The sequence below is a fragment of the Cuculus canorus genome, chromosome 3 (genome assembly GCF_017976375.1).
Source record: "Cuculus canorus isolate bCucCan1 chromosome 3, bCucCan1.pri, whole genome shotgun sequence".
Classification (NCBI taxonomy): domain Eukaryota; kingdom Metazoa; phylum Chordata; class Aves; order Cuculiformes; family Cuculidae; genus Cuculus; species Cuculus canorus.
The window spans coordinates 86,835,540-86,850,668 of record NC_071403.1 but is presented as its reverse complement, the minus strand read 5'-3'; positions in this window follow the sequence as shown (position 1 = coordinate 86,850,668).

The window sequence follows — 15,129 nt, the reverse complement described above, 5'->3', positions numbered from 1 at the left end:
AGACCAAGTGAGGTTAATATACTTGAGTTTTCCTACTGCAGCCTACAAACTTTGGGAAGAATCAAAATCCTGTACTGTAATTATTCCTCTGCAAACATACAGGTGAATGTTGCTGTAACTCCTCTCCTAGACTCCTGTTTTGCCTCATCGTACTGTAGTAACCTGCTTGTGTAGACTGAAGGGGTTTAGACCAGGTTTCTTGTTCTGGATGTTTCTTAGATATGCTGCCTGTGCTGTTTGTTTTCTAAGCACCTTCAATACTTCCTGTCCTGCTTGGCGGAGCGCAAACCCATTGTAGCGAGATTTTTTCACACACAATGTCAGTGCTAAGTTTTGGACCATCCTATTCCAGTATCGGTGTTCTTGCCTTGTACTACCATAAGTCTTGGGTCTGTTGCATCTGGAGTAATCTTGCTTCCCTTTTTTTGGTTTGTTGTCACAAAAAAAAAAAAAAAAGCTTAAACTGAATTCTAAAGCAAATTGAATAGGACTTTTCTTTTTAGAATTTATCAACTAGACTATAAAATAAATAGGCAAACATCAAGAAGTTTATCCTTAAAAATATGTCCACTCTCAGGACATTACTATAGGTATTAAGTACAGTGACAATTCTGCAACAGACTTACTATACATAAATTGTTGGAAAGGAAAACAAGCATTTCAGAAAATGGGAGTGTGTGCTGTAGCACAGGCCAGCTGGAGACAGGGCACAGTGAGTGAGTGCCTTGAATGCTTATGAAGCAGCTGTTGCAAGAACTTGAGCATTCTTGCAGTCTTAGTAGAAAAGAAGTATATGCTCTATTTTTTCACTGGTTTTCTCATTCCTCTAAAACCCTTGGAGTTTAGCTGTGGAAAAATGGTAACAAAAATTCTGTACCTCTGTCCTTTCCCAACAGTTAGGGAAATTCTGCAGAAATGGGAGAGGTGAGGAAAGCTGCCACTGTGATGACTGCATTCTCATGTGCGGTACAGAGTCAGTAAAATCTTTTTCGACATGAACCTGGGGACCAAAGGAAATCATTCCAGTGATTACCCTGCTACAGCTTATTTTAAGACAATGCATTTTGCAGCAGGTGCTACAGGAGATAGCTACAGTGCAGACTGTTGTCAGTTTAAAAAGGCTCTGGGCTAAGCAAAGGAATGTATGTGCCTGATAAATAAGATGCAATAAGTCATGCTGGTGTGCAGTATGTTTTGAGCTATACCTACACAAACATCACAGTGTAGAGAAGAAACTTCAAAAAAAATCTGGAAGGTCTGGCTCTTCAGTGTTTTTTGATGTTTGTTTTAACGCAGGCTTCTCTAGGAGACAACTCGCCTCTGGTGAAGTGACGCTTGTAATGGTTGGTGTATCAGAGCAATTGCAGAATTAACCTCAGTACTTAGTCTGCCTTATGATGTATTTACCTCCTCAAGTTAACACTTGAATCTACATTTGATCCTCTCATGAGTTTCAAGCAGTATTTGTGTTCCCTCCAGACTTCTGTGAAGCAATTAAACAGGAAATCTCTCATCTGCTCATTGACCTCGTGCTTTACTATCCCACTACTTACAAACTCTGAAGCTAGCAAGAGGTGGATATTCTTGTGTTCATGTTTCTGAACTGTTTTATCCTCCGTTTGACTTTCTCCAGTTTTTATATTTCTGGGCAATTCCCTCCTGCTGCGGTTAGCTGTCTTTTACTGTGATTTGTGTCACTGTGCAGTCTGCACTGGTTTTGCAGGGCGCTTTGCTCTTCTCCTAGTAGGTGACATATGAAAATACACACAAGGCAGCAAAAAGAATAGTCATCCACTTTTTCTTCTCATTTTCAGACTTAGCGTTTTCTAATATAAGAGGAAACTTGCACATTGCTACTCCAAACTTGCAGTATTAAATACTTTGCTCTTCATTGAAATGTTCCTATTCTGTGATTTATCAAAATTTATCAAATCTGAAGGTGACCAAATACCGAAGCAACCAGAGATGTTGTGCAAGCTCCATCCTTAGACCGGGTCCTGTACCAGATACAGGTCAGCCCTGTTTTGAGCAAGTGAACAATTTCTGACCTATGTAATTGCAAGGCACCCAATATAGTCACATCAACTGCGTCTTTTAAACAAAATATGTAAGTGTCGAAAGTTGTTCTTCAGCTAGTGATAAGCCTATTTTCAGTACATACTTTCTGTGCAGGAAGAAACTTTAAGTTCATTTTTTTGCTCATGGATTACTTCCCTGAGAGAATGAAAGTTAGGACTTCAAACAGCAACTCCCGAATGAGCACATACAAGCATTCTTGGAGAAACAGATCCTAGGGGAAATTAAGATTTGAATAGTCTAATACACCTCTGGAAGGCTTCTAGATGGAGCAGCTGAGAGCATCAGGGCTCCTGGTTGGGTCTGTGTGTCCACAGAAAGGCTCCGAGGGAAGACTGGGAACCATTCATCATGACTGGCATGCTTTGTCACGGAGCACCTGGAAAACGTAAATCCCAAATCCTTTCATGCTGGTGAAAGCTGTACCAGGCAGGCTGCTGAACCAATCTCTGTGCTTTCTTGACAGCTTTCCATTCCCAGCAAGAATTCTGATGAGGGAGACAAGAAATGAAGCTTTTCTCAAATGAACAAAAGATTTCTCTCAAGTTTGTCTTGCATTGTCGTTCTCCTACTGCAGCTATTCCTGCTATGTTTAACAGTGGCTGCAGGTGAAGCTGGAAACTCTAGCACTTACATATGAATCTAAATTGACATTATGCTGATGCTCACCACACACATTTGCACCCTGGGCATATCTAGAAGGCATCATGTCATATCAAATCAATAGGATTCAAAACTCACTTTGTGCAAGGGAAGACAAGAGAACTTCTCTGGCAAGTAAAACAGATGCAGCGTGCTTTCAAGGCATCAAAATTACAAAATCGAGGAGAGCTCTACTGGAATAGTTTATTAGGATTATATCTTCTTTGCTTCTCCCCTCTCCCTCTGTTTCCTGTGGTTTGGGGGCTTTTTTAAATTTCTAGACGCAGTCTGCATTTCAAATAGCAAATCCTAGAGGATAACTAGAGTTCAGTTGAAATGAAAGAACTTCTGTTATATATTTATTTATATATATATATATCCACATTTCCAGTTGCAAATAGTTATATTTAGTTATATTTTGTGTTCAAATACCAAGGCTTTTTAAAAGAAAATATTCCAACAACATTTGAAGTGGCAGCTTTGCAGAGGAGCATGACAAATGCTATTGTATCAGAACAGAGGATGAACAGTCAGCTGCTTAAAATAAAATACTGGAATGCAGGTAAATAATTTTAGATAGAGATGCAGTCTTCAGCTTAGTCAGAAATGAGCCCATTACTTTGGATTTACAGAATTTTTTTATTATGCATATTAATTTATGACTAAAAATTTAATTGCACAGATGATTTTATTTTTTTTTAGTCTGCTAACCACAATTGTCAAGTGATTTGTAGCTAAATGACAAAGGGATACGCAGAGACCTTTGCCTACTTTAGCTCAAAAAACAGTTATCATACACCCAGGAGTGATCAGTTGCTTAAATCCATTAAAAGTTTGACTCAAACCAACTCATATTTGAGGTTCTGAGTGTTTGTTGACTCCTGATGAAATACACTGCATGAACAAATTTGTGGCTACTCAGGACTTCTCAGCCATGTTGACTTCCCACCATCAGGGCTCCGTTTCTCTCTGTGACCGAAAACGCTGAATTAAATGCTGCCGTGGTACCCACTCCCTCTCTTTACCCTTTGTATCGCAGCTGAAGAGCAAAGGTGAGACAGAGCAGCTCAGTGGTGGGAAGACGTGGCTGCTGCCTTCCTGGCAGACAGCACGGATACATACATTGTGTGTGTCCATATGCACACACACATACTCATGCTCCCCTCATCAAAGCATGATGGAAAACCCTTCTGGAGTTCAAAGTGGCCGCTTGGCTGTCCTTACAAGACTAGACATTCATGGCTGTCATTAAGCTGCACAGATCAACCGTGCAAGATTTTGTTGTAGGCAATTAATACTATCTGGGATGAAGGTGAGCTTCCCTTTGTTATCAGCACTACCGGAGCCAGGACATACCATTCCAGCCCAGCAGTTCAGGTTGGCTTCACTGAGCTGCTAACCGGTGGCTGAGTGATGCATCCTTTAGAATTGTGATGTTCAGCAGCAGCAGTGCACACATACAGGGTCTGGGACAACTCTCTGCATCTGGCTCTTCACAGCCAGCTCTCCGTGAGACGCCTCTACGCAGCCAACTGTCTGCGGGGACAACTCTATGCACCGGTGGGGACTGCTGCTTCCCTGTGTTCCCAGTTGTCCACGGCTGAGAGGAATGCTGGGGTAGTGGGGTGCCGTGCCTGTTAGTCCCTCAATCTAAAAGAAAAATAACGTCCCGAAACAAAAGAGAACAAAAAACAACCCGGTGCTCAGGACTCCCCATGTAGAGTTGTCCTGCGGAGAGCTGGCTGCCATGGAGAGCTGGTAACGGAGAATTGTCTCTTTCCCTGCATCCATTGTGAAAAGGCATAACGTCAAATCTGCATTAAAGGCTGAGAAAACACAAATTTCAGTTTGCTAAACTTTGGGTTCTATTTTTTTAACCAAATCAGCATTTGTAAAGCCACAGAGCTGTGCTTTACAGAGATCCAGCATGGCCCTCCGCTACGAAATTTTCTGAAGTATTCAGTACTGAGAGTACTGAAGTATTAAGTGTTGCTTTCTTATTCATAAATGTTTCTGAACAAACACAGGTGGCTTGAGTCATTTTAAAATGAGTCCAGCAATGCACCCTGGCTGATGTGATCCTAGTAAAAAAAAATAAAATTATATTTATATGATTATTTCTTGAGCCAGCAGGAACATTTCCTTTCAAAGCTTGAGATGGAAGATTTAGGAAGCCACTGATAAACCAGCATGGGAGTTATGGCAGGAGGATTTGAATCCCTGCTGAAAACCCACTGACAGAGACTTAATAGTCTGGATGAAAACTGGTTTTATAAGAAACAAAACACAGCAACAGAAGTGGTTGATTGTCAGGAAAAACAGCAAGCTGCAAGGTTTTAGTGCCACAGTAAATACTGCCTTGGATGGGAAGCCCAGCAAGGTCTCTCCGGCAGGCGGTGATGTTTCTGTGTGTTGGAAAGGTAATGATAGGAAGCTCTGACCATACCTTTACGCTTGCACACTCCTAGGAGGGGGGGAAAAGACAACATTTGGGCTTTCTGCTTGAAGGAAAGAGTAATAAGTATTTTTAGCTAAATCTCTTTGCATGCTGAGCAGACAACAGATGCACTTTTTATATGTGAGGATTCCTGATTGAAGAAAGCACAGTGTGATCCGCTTATGCCAGTGGGTTAAAGGCAAGCCCCAAATGTAGCCTCCTATTCCAGCAGGATTTTAAAGAGAGGATGTGCCAGTTTCTCAGTACCATGAACATGGGCACATGGTGCTAATTCCCACTCAGACTTCCAGTTCTGGGGGAAAAAAGCCACTTTCTTGAAGGCAGGTTCTTCCTAAAAAAGCTCCCTTACACAAAGGGAGTCAAAAAAGGTGAAAAGCCAAGGAACATGGGGAAGAATGAGATTTATTCCTCAGTGAGGAGGTCATAGGAGAGAATTAACACCTCAGAGGTATTTTCTAAACCCCCAAAGTGTTCAAAGGCAATGTTAAGATTTCTTTCGGATGTTAAAAGGGAAACTGACACCAAAGTAAACAGAAGCCATGACAGGCATGGCTGTGTTGTGCAGGTATCCCACAGGGATATAAGAATGTATATTAGCAACTCCTAGTTGGACTGAGGGTGGAGAAGGGCAGCACATATTAGACTAATGAAAATACAGAGGTCTACCGGGTCTAAAAATCAAAGAAGACAGCTCAGAAGGAAGCAAAAGGTGAGAATCTGCACTCGTCTGTTGCAAAGTGCTCTTGTCATGGATATACACTTGTTTCAGTGATTCCTGTGTACTTGAGGTCTGGGTTCCAGGAGCAGAGCACATCTTTGGGCCGATAATTGCTTAGCAGCTGTACAAAGAAGTGGTAGATCCAGCATGATGCAAACAGCTACCAGCTTCACCATCAAGGTGAAAGCCAAAGTCCTGTGAGGAGGGACAGGAGGGCAGCAGGCGGAGACTTCCAGTTAGCACTGAAACATGTCAGGTAGCAGAAGAAGAGATGCCATTCCTGTTTCCACACTGCAATTGCAACATTAGAGGGAAAGATATGGAAAGCAGGGTTGGATGATTTCAAGATGGGATTTTGCCACATCCAAATTTTGCCAGAAGCCCTTCCGTGTATTTCATGACTGTTAAAGGGCAAATTGTTTCCTAAAATAGTTTAAACTAACAGACATGTCACCATCTGTTTACAGACTCAGAGGTCAAGAGTAGCAGGTTGATTTGACAAGAGCTTCCAGCATGGACTTGTTAGCAGTTAAAGGAGGAAAAAATAGATTTGGCAACACCGTGACTTCAAGGTGCATGGACACCAGGCAAGATGACATCTGAATTTGGAGCACTCTGGATACACTAAATATCACTCCAGTGCTGCTCTGGCTGAGTAGTCACACCCAGCTTTGGGGATCATTATCTAATTAAAGTTTGTTATTTCTAATTAAAATTTGCTATTTCTTATCAGGAGTTCTCTTCCTAATTCTAATTCTCTCTCTGCATTGTTCTCCCTGGACCATCACTGGCCAACAAAGATCTTAAGCCTGCAAGAGACATTGCTAGAGCCAAGGTAATTTTACCTGCGGAGGAGCAAATGCAGCTTCCTGAGATGGCTGTCTCACCAGTGGAGGCAGAGAGGGAGCAAAAAGTGTGAAGCACAACTCCAAGGGCGGCAAGTTTTTGTACAGGTTGTTCCTAAGCAGGAAAATCTTAGTGAAAGGAAGACCGTGGAGAGACTTTGTGTCCTGCTCTCCTCTGCCATCCCCTCTTCCCTCTGCACATGTTGTGATTGGACTCGTGAAGCAATGAAGCAAGAAGCTTTGCTGAGGCTTTCTTTACCTTGACTTGTCAAGTGTGCACAACAGGATTGTCCTATGTAACTCCTCCTTTGGAAGAGAGAAGTGTATGTATCCCTAAAAGGATTTTACTACAACAATAATCTGTAATGCTGATATTTATTCCAGGATACGGTCAAGTGAAGTATTTTTTACATTGATCCTCGAGTTGAATGGTAAAGAGTGCTTCTGGCTCTGCTTAGTGAGTCAGACAATAGCAGAGACAGGTTTCTGCACCCAGGCTGCTGCTGCCTCGATGCTTTTTGTCATTAGCAGTTTTCAATGCCAAGACAGCCTTAAATCCTAAATCAATACATAAATAAATAAAAATAATTTTTTCAACACAAGTTTTTTTGAGCCTCCAGATGGAGCTAGTAGAAAGGGAGTCACACGGGGAGGTTTTTTTCCCTCTCAATCTGTAAACCTGGAGAATTTAAATACTTGACCCAGGGAAAACAGACACAACTTCCAGTTCTGCAGTGAGAAGGCTGGGGACAGGAAACTCTTGGAAAGGAGAGGGAAGATAACAGCTATTCCTTGTCCCCACTGGGGTGGACACTTGCCTCCACCTGATGGAGGGCATGCTACATGAAAGGTGGTTTCTCCTCAGCAAGGAGAATAAAATACAGGCACACATTGTGTTAGACACTTGATGGTAAACCTGCCAGGGACCCTCTCTTCCATTCCCAAGCAGCAACAGCACTTGAAATCAAGTTATAAATTCAGGAAATGGGTTCTGCTGCCGGCTTTGCAGGAGAGATCCTGGCCAACAGCAGCCAGATAACCTGTCTTTGCCCCTCAGCTTCTTTTAGCTGGTATTTGTAAAACAAGTTGAAAGTACTGGCTGGAGGATGCTCTTAAGGGCATGGTCAGAGCTTCCTTCCAAGCACTTGGGAGAAGACAGGGTGGCTGTGCACCAGATGACACTGTCGTGAGAGACAAGCAGAGCAGGAAAGTTCAGCCACCTCTTAATCAGCAAGCAAATCACAAAACAAGTAATCCTGACCTATTAACTTTCGCTCTCTTAATCAGGGAAGGTAAATATAGGTGAGAGTGGCTATGCTACTTTTGTGGGCTTTTAAGGTGAAAATGTAAAGACTATAAATGCTCTTCATTGTGAAATACCTAATCACAAGAAACTTAAATGTGGTTTAGTAACATCTCTTTATTGTGGACTGGTGGTGGTGCCAGTGCTGATACCTGCAGAGCAGAGCACCCCACTCTACGATAAACATCTGCCTCCTCTGAGAAATGGCAAGAGCCTCCCTGGAAGCTCTGTCTTCTTGAGGGGAGATGGGCCATGTGGAGACCAGCTACAGGTCACTTCTGCATGATTTGGGCTTGTTAACATCACTGAATGCAAATCCCTGGAGGATGGAGAGAGCCAGCCAAAGGGTTACAGCCATTCCCATTTCTCTCTGCAAAGGCACAGGAGATGAGGTTGGCTTTTTCTGGCAATCCATCTGCACATAGCACAACTGGAGAAATAGCTAACACAGGCTCCATGTCAGTTATCTAGATGAATTGTTGCAAAACTGAATGTGGGATAAATTAAGTTTCTCATCAGTGCTCAGGCTTGTGACAGCAAAATTTGTGGAACCATTTGGTTGCAGCTGCTACAAAACAAGTCCCTGTCACTGAATCCCTGGCAACATTTCCTCAGTGCTATCCCAGCCTCCTCTGTGGTGCTGAACTGGTGTTAATGGGAATCACCTGCCCTGGGTGGCAGAAAGGGGTGAAGGCCAAGTGCTGCTGCTTAAGGATGTGGTGGAGCAGTGGAATGGTTTGAGTTTTTTAACTCAGCCACTTACACGGTCCCTAGGAAGGCTTCTGTCACATATGCATCCTGTATTTATTCGGATTTAAATCCCATATCTGATATCCAAGTGGAATCCATTTGAAATTTATGGACTCCTTATGTCAAATGAATGTGAATACCTAAAAAAAAACCCCAAAAAAACCAAACACCCCCCCCAAAAAAAAAAAAAGATTAGGAACTAATTCTGCCAGATTATCACAAGTTTCCTGAAGGGGCAAGAGCTCTGTAGCAGTATTTCTGATCTTTTGCATGAGCTTCCTACATTTCTGATTTTTTGCATGAGCTTTTTTTTTTTCTTGTCAGCAGCCAATGGTTCACTTAAACGTGTAATCACTGCATGCTTGTTGGTTTCTCCATCTCTATCCAGCGCAGCATATGTAGGCCCTTTCCCAGCACTCCCGCTGTTTTGCGCTGTGCCATGAAGAGGATGTTGTCCTGTAGAGTAGAGCTGGTGTCTGCTTCAGCTGTCTTTCTGCATACAATGAGAAGTTTACAAAATGCCATCCTTTCCTCCCTGTTTTATATCCTCCTTTCCCATGGCAAGGCAAAGGAAGGAAAACTGTTTCACCATCCTCCAGACACACGAGCCCTTCACTGAAGCTGAATCTGCTGAACTGCTCTAGTTTATGCCTGGCAGCAGAATTTAGGCAAGCCTGTTGCCATGACCACGGGGACACCGATGCTTAAACATCTCCAAGGTTTTGCTAGCTGATCTGTGAGCAAAAAGACCACATTATACGTCTTATTATACATCTACTAATACAGGCTGGGCAGAGAATGGATTGAGAGTAGCCCTGAAGAGAAGGATGCAGGGGCGCTGGTGGAAGAGAAGCTCCACAGGGGCCCACAATGTCTGATTGCAGCCCAGAAAGCCAAACAAATCCTGAGCTGCATCAAAAGAAGTGTGGACAGCAGGGCAAGGGAGGTGATTCTCTCACTCTACTCTGCTTTGGTCAGACCTTAGCTGGAGTACTTACTGCATTCTATTCTGAAATCCTCAGCACAGGAAGTACATGGATCTGTTAGAGTGAGTTCAGAGGAGGGCCATGAAGATGATCTGAGGGCTGCAGCACCTCAGATGTGAGGACAGACTGAGAGAGTTGGCATTGTTCAGCTTGAAGACTCTGGGGAGACCTTCTAGCAGCCTTCCAGGACTTAAAGGGGCCAGCAGGAAAGCTGAGGAGGGGCTCTTTATTGGGGAGTGCAGGGATAGGACAAAGAGGAACAGTTTCGAGCTGAAAGAGAGAAGATTTAGGTTAGATATTAAGAAGAATTTTTCTTCCGTGAGGTTGGTGAGGCACTGGAACAGGTTGCCAAGATAAATCATGGAAGCTCCATCTCTGGAGGTGTTCAGGGCCAGGATGGACGGGATCTTGGGACGGGGTCTGACGTTGGAGCTCGATGATCTTAATGGTGATCCCTTTCAACCCAAGCCACTCTATGATTCTACTATGTGATTTTATGATTCCTAGCCTAGTAAGGCAGGTTTGCATTAAAACGCAGACTGAACTGCAGTGGCCAACCTGTAAGTGGAATTGCCTACCCTTGAAAGAGGTGTGGGCCAGACAGCAAAGCCTCCAAGGCTGCTCAGGCTAAGCTGTCAGTGCTGGGAGAGTTTTGGGTGTACACCAATTGTTCAATAATTAATCACCTTCTCATCTCTTCCTCCCACTCCTGGTGCTGCCTACCAGCAACACTGCTGAGGTTGTCTGGTGAAAATGAGATGCAAGTGCATGAACAGACATGTGTGTATGTGTGTGTGTACATATCTGTGTGCTCAATGAGTTTCGGCAGCATCCAAGAAAGATCGTCATTGTGAGTCTGGTTTGATGGAACAGGTTTGTGTTTGTCTGAACGAAAGTTTTCTCAGCAACCGCAGCACATGACTTCTCCCCTATTTTCTAGTCAGTAGCATTTTGTAATGAATGAGAAGCACCTATTTGCCTGCAAATAGTGGTACAAGTCCACACATTTTGTTCACGTTCATCTCCTCTGTTTAGGAAAATAGAAACTATTGCACAGTGTCACTCACAAGGGTTGCCTTTTCCTCTCCCCCTGGGAACAGAATGCTTTCCTGGAGCACCGTTATCAGGTTTGCCATGAAGAGCTGGCAGTCCCACCAGACATCCTTCTGCTGAGAAGAAATCCTCTTTGATCTCCAGGCCCTCGGGAAAGCAGCACATCAGGATGGCTTTTTCAAGGCTTTCTTCTTCTTTCTCCTCAGCCTCCCATCACTTTTGTCTCAATCAGATTCCCAAGGTGTTGCTCTCAGGGATTAATTTTCTTTAACAGCAGGGTGTTGTCTGATTGTCTTTCAGTCAGCCCACACACACTCCTGCCTCTGTTTCTACATCGCTTACCACATATGTGGGTATCATGTCCTGCTCCCGACCTGGTCTGTGAGAACAGGCCAACTCTTTGAGTGCTTAGAGGGAACCATGTGCCACCTAGGGCTGAGCAAGGTGGTCAGTGGTCTTACGCATGCTCAGTCTCCGCTTTGTGCTGCCTGGAGCTTCACCCCTCCAAGCCTGTGCACACCTCTTTGCTGGCTCAGACCCCTGGTTTCCGCTATCACTGTAGAGGGATGGTGTGCACACACTGGCACCCTCCACCCATCAGGAGTTGCCATCAGGAAATACCAAACTGCAAACGTTGTTCCAGGTACCTGAAGTGGCCTCAGCAACCAAACTGTCACTATTGCAATTGTCTGAGATGAAAGTCCCATCTGGAGCAGGCTCTGACAGTAGGTCTGGCACTCAGGTCATTGTACAACAGCAGAGTTATCTGAGTCAAGACCAAGTTTCTTCCCCTAGATCTTTGCTGGAATCCTGGGAATTGCTTGAGTGGTATCACTCAAGCTTTTGAGTCATCTTGAGCACATTGCCACTTGAACGGGGTTTTGCCAATGTGCCTGAATGCAGGTCCTTCCACATTTCTTCCACTTTCTTAGGTGCCATTTTCTTGTGTGGGGAGGTGGTTGCAGCAGAACAACCTTCACCCCTCTTTTTATTCTTCTGTCTCTCTTCAGTTTCTTTTCTTTCAGATGGTAAGCAGTAGATCCAAAGGAATCATGTCCTCTACGAATCCCATGGAGGTTTCCCAGCTTGCTGGTAACTTGTGACAACTTCACAGGACTGCAAGGGATCCTAAAGTTCTGCACAACATGGGAAGCGTATGAAAAGACACCTCATGATGTCCACATGAGTGTCTGCACTTATGTGGTGCGCATGTCACTCCATTCGAACATGTATGAGAAGAGTTCATGATTTATTTAACGAAGCTAGAAATACTGGAAGCTGCTGTGAGTAGAGAGGATGCTGTCAGGTTGGATGTGATGGATAAAGACTTCAAACTTATGGTTTTTAACTGTGCTACATTACTAACCTCCAGGTCCTTGCACTGATTGTACCTCTACCACAAAGGCAGGATGCCAAATGGTGAAAGATAAAAAGCCAAATTGCTTGAAGAGTTTCTAGGCACAAAACAGGAGGAAAATTGGGGAGCACCTATGTGCTGAGTTTGGGCAGCCAGTGCCTCCAATGCAGGGGTGTACAGGGAGTGGGGAACCCCATGGTCCAACCATGGTGAGACTTCATCATGCAATGTAATGCCCATGAGAAAAATGCCTGTGAAGTCTTTGCAGTTAAAAAGGAGAGAGTGCAGGGAGCGGACACATATCACAAAACCAGTGTGTGATCCCAGATGATTAGTCTTTGCCATGCTAAATAGAGTAGTGAGAATAGTTCAAACAGAAGGGCTTTCCACTAGGAGGCCAGCATGACAAGTGGACTGGAAATTAATAGCGTGTCACCTCTTTCCAATGTAAAAAATAAACAGGTTGTCTTTCCCATAGGTCACCCCAACCTCTTCTTCATACTCAGCATGACAACAGTGAGTCTTTCAGAGGTATTCATCCTGATCGTATCATACCCCTGCCCACGGCCAACAAGCAACAACGGCTTGTGCCATTGCTATTGGGAATTTTATAGAGACAGGACATTAGTGCAGAACATGGCTCTTGTTGCTGCTGCTATCTCAGGAATGTGAGAGTCTGCTGTTAGGATCAGGACCCTTCTTTGTTAAAGGCCAGCCTTTATCACAAACACGTGGCAGGCACAGCTCCAGCAGGGGAAAAATGTCTATAGACAAGCACGTACATCAACGGTGTCCAGAGGGACTAGTGCCTCCTGTAAACCATTGAAGTGAGGAAACGTATTTTGCAGGAATAATATCAAGGGTTGTCCTTCCAGAAAGACAAAATCAGTGCTGGAATAGCTTCAAGCTGGGCAGGAGTTTTAGATGCATGGAGTAAGAGGAAAAGAAAGCAAAAAACTATTTTGTCCTCTGTGCATAATAGACAGGTATTGGAGTAATAAACTTCATTTTCAAGTTTCCATGAATGAAGAGTGTTTGTCCTGGTCTGTTTTTCATAGAATCATAGAATTATTTAGGTTGGGAAAGACCTTCAAGATCATCAAGTCCAACGCTTAACCTAGCACTGCCAAGTCCACCACTAAACCATATCCCTAAGCACCACATCTGCATGCCTTTTAAATACCCCCAGGGATGATGACTAGACCACTTCCCTGGGTAGCCTCTGCCAGTGCTTGATAGCCCTTCTGGTGATGGATTTTTCCTGATATCCAACCTAAACTACCCTAGTACAAATCGAGACCATTTCCTCTTGTCCTTGTTAATCATCCTCTTCTTAGCTGGGATAAGAGACCAACACCCCTTCACCACAACCTCCTTTCAGGTAGTTGTAGAGAGAGAGCAATGAGGTCTCCCCTCAGTTTCCTCCTCTCCAGACCAAACAGCCCCAGTTCCCTCACCTGCTCTTTATAACACTTATGCTTCAAACTCTTCACCAGCTTTGTTGCCCTTCGCTGGACATGCTCAAACACCTCAATGTCTTTCTTGTAGTAAGAAGCCCAAAACTGAACACGGGACTTGATGTGTGACCTCAGCACTGCAGAGTACAGACAGTTTTTTATTCTTTCTGGACTAATTACTCATTTCTCAAATACATGCATTTTAAAACATTATGAATTTGAAAATGATGAGTCCATGGCCTTATTGTCCAGAACTGGGCCCACTTGCCACATAGCTTTAGAATCACTCCTATTAGAAGGAACCTTGTGAGGTCCCTTGTCTAACCCCTGCTCAGAGCAAGGCTGACAGCAAGGTCAGACTGAGCTGCTCAGGCCTATATCCTGTCAGGTCTTGAATCAAGAATGGACACTGAACAGCCTTTCTGGGCAACCTGCTCTGGTACTTACTTAACCTCACTGTGATTTTTTAACTCTAATCCCAGTGAGAAACTCCCTTCTTTCAATTCATGTCTGTAATCTCTCATCTGCTGTGCACCAGTGTGAAGATCCTGGCTCTGTCTTCTCAGGAGCCTCCCTGTTGCTGTTGGAAGACCACACCGTGATTCCCCCGAAGCCTCTTCTTCTCCATGCGGAACGAGCCTTAGTCCTTCAGCCTCTATTCCAAAGCCATCTTGGTGGTCTCCTCTGAGCTCTCTCCATTTTTTTGACACTGCTGTTATACTGAGGGCCCCAAAACTGGATGCAGAATCCAGATGCAGGTATCAAGAAAAGGGGAGCCATTGCTTCCTTATCCACCAGCTGCTGGTTTGATCTAAAAGTGATGAATACTCAGGGACACAAAATCTTTTGTGCAACTTTTTAGTTTTTCTCTGAAATGGGCACTAGCCGCTAAAAAAACTATTAGAAGAGTGGGCATTTGATAGAAATTACAGATTAGACTTGTTCCCTTTATCTCCTACCTCCAAATTTGATCTTGTATTACACCACTCACAGTGCAAGAGATGCAGGCAGCTAAAATATTTTGCACAGATTGTAGTGCAGATGGAGAGATGGTGTTTCCCTGATCCAGGCACCAGCATACAAAACAAACGTGCCACTTGAACCACGAGGTGTCCCCACAGGGCAGCTGCGCGGGCTTGGGGAGGACTTGGAGGCTATTTAATTCTTCGTGGAAGTTGCGGCAAATGGGTCCTGAGGGTATCAGTTCCTCCTGCTGGACAATTATTTCTGCAAGGTGAGAGTAGGAGAAGTTCCCTTTGTGTTCAAAAATATGCAGGAGTCAGGGCATTTTCCTGAGTAGTTCAAATCCTCTCAGGCAAAAGCTCTGAGCCACTTGATAGACACAACAGAAAACAGCACTGTGATATGAAACTAGCCTATCCTCTCTTTTCACCTGAGAATGGAAACAAATTGCTTCATTTTGATTCACAGAGAAACTTTTGATGATGGAAGAAAATGCAGAGATTTAATTCCTTTTAGTAAGT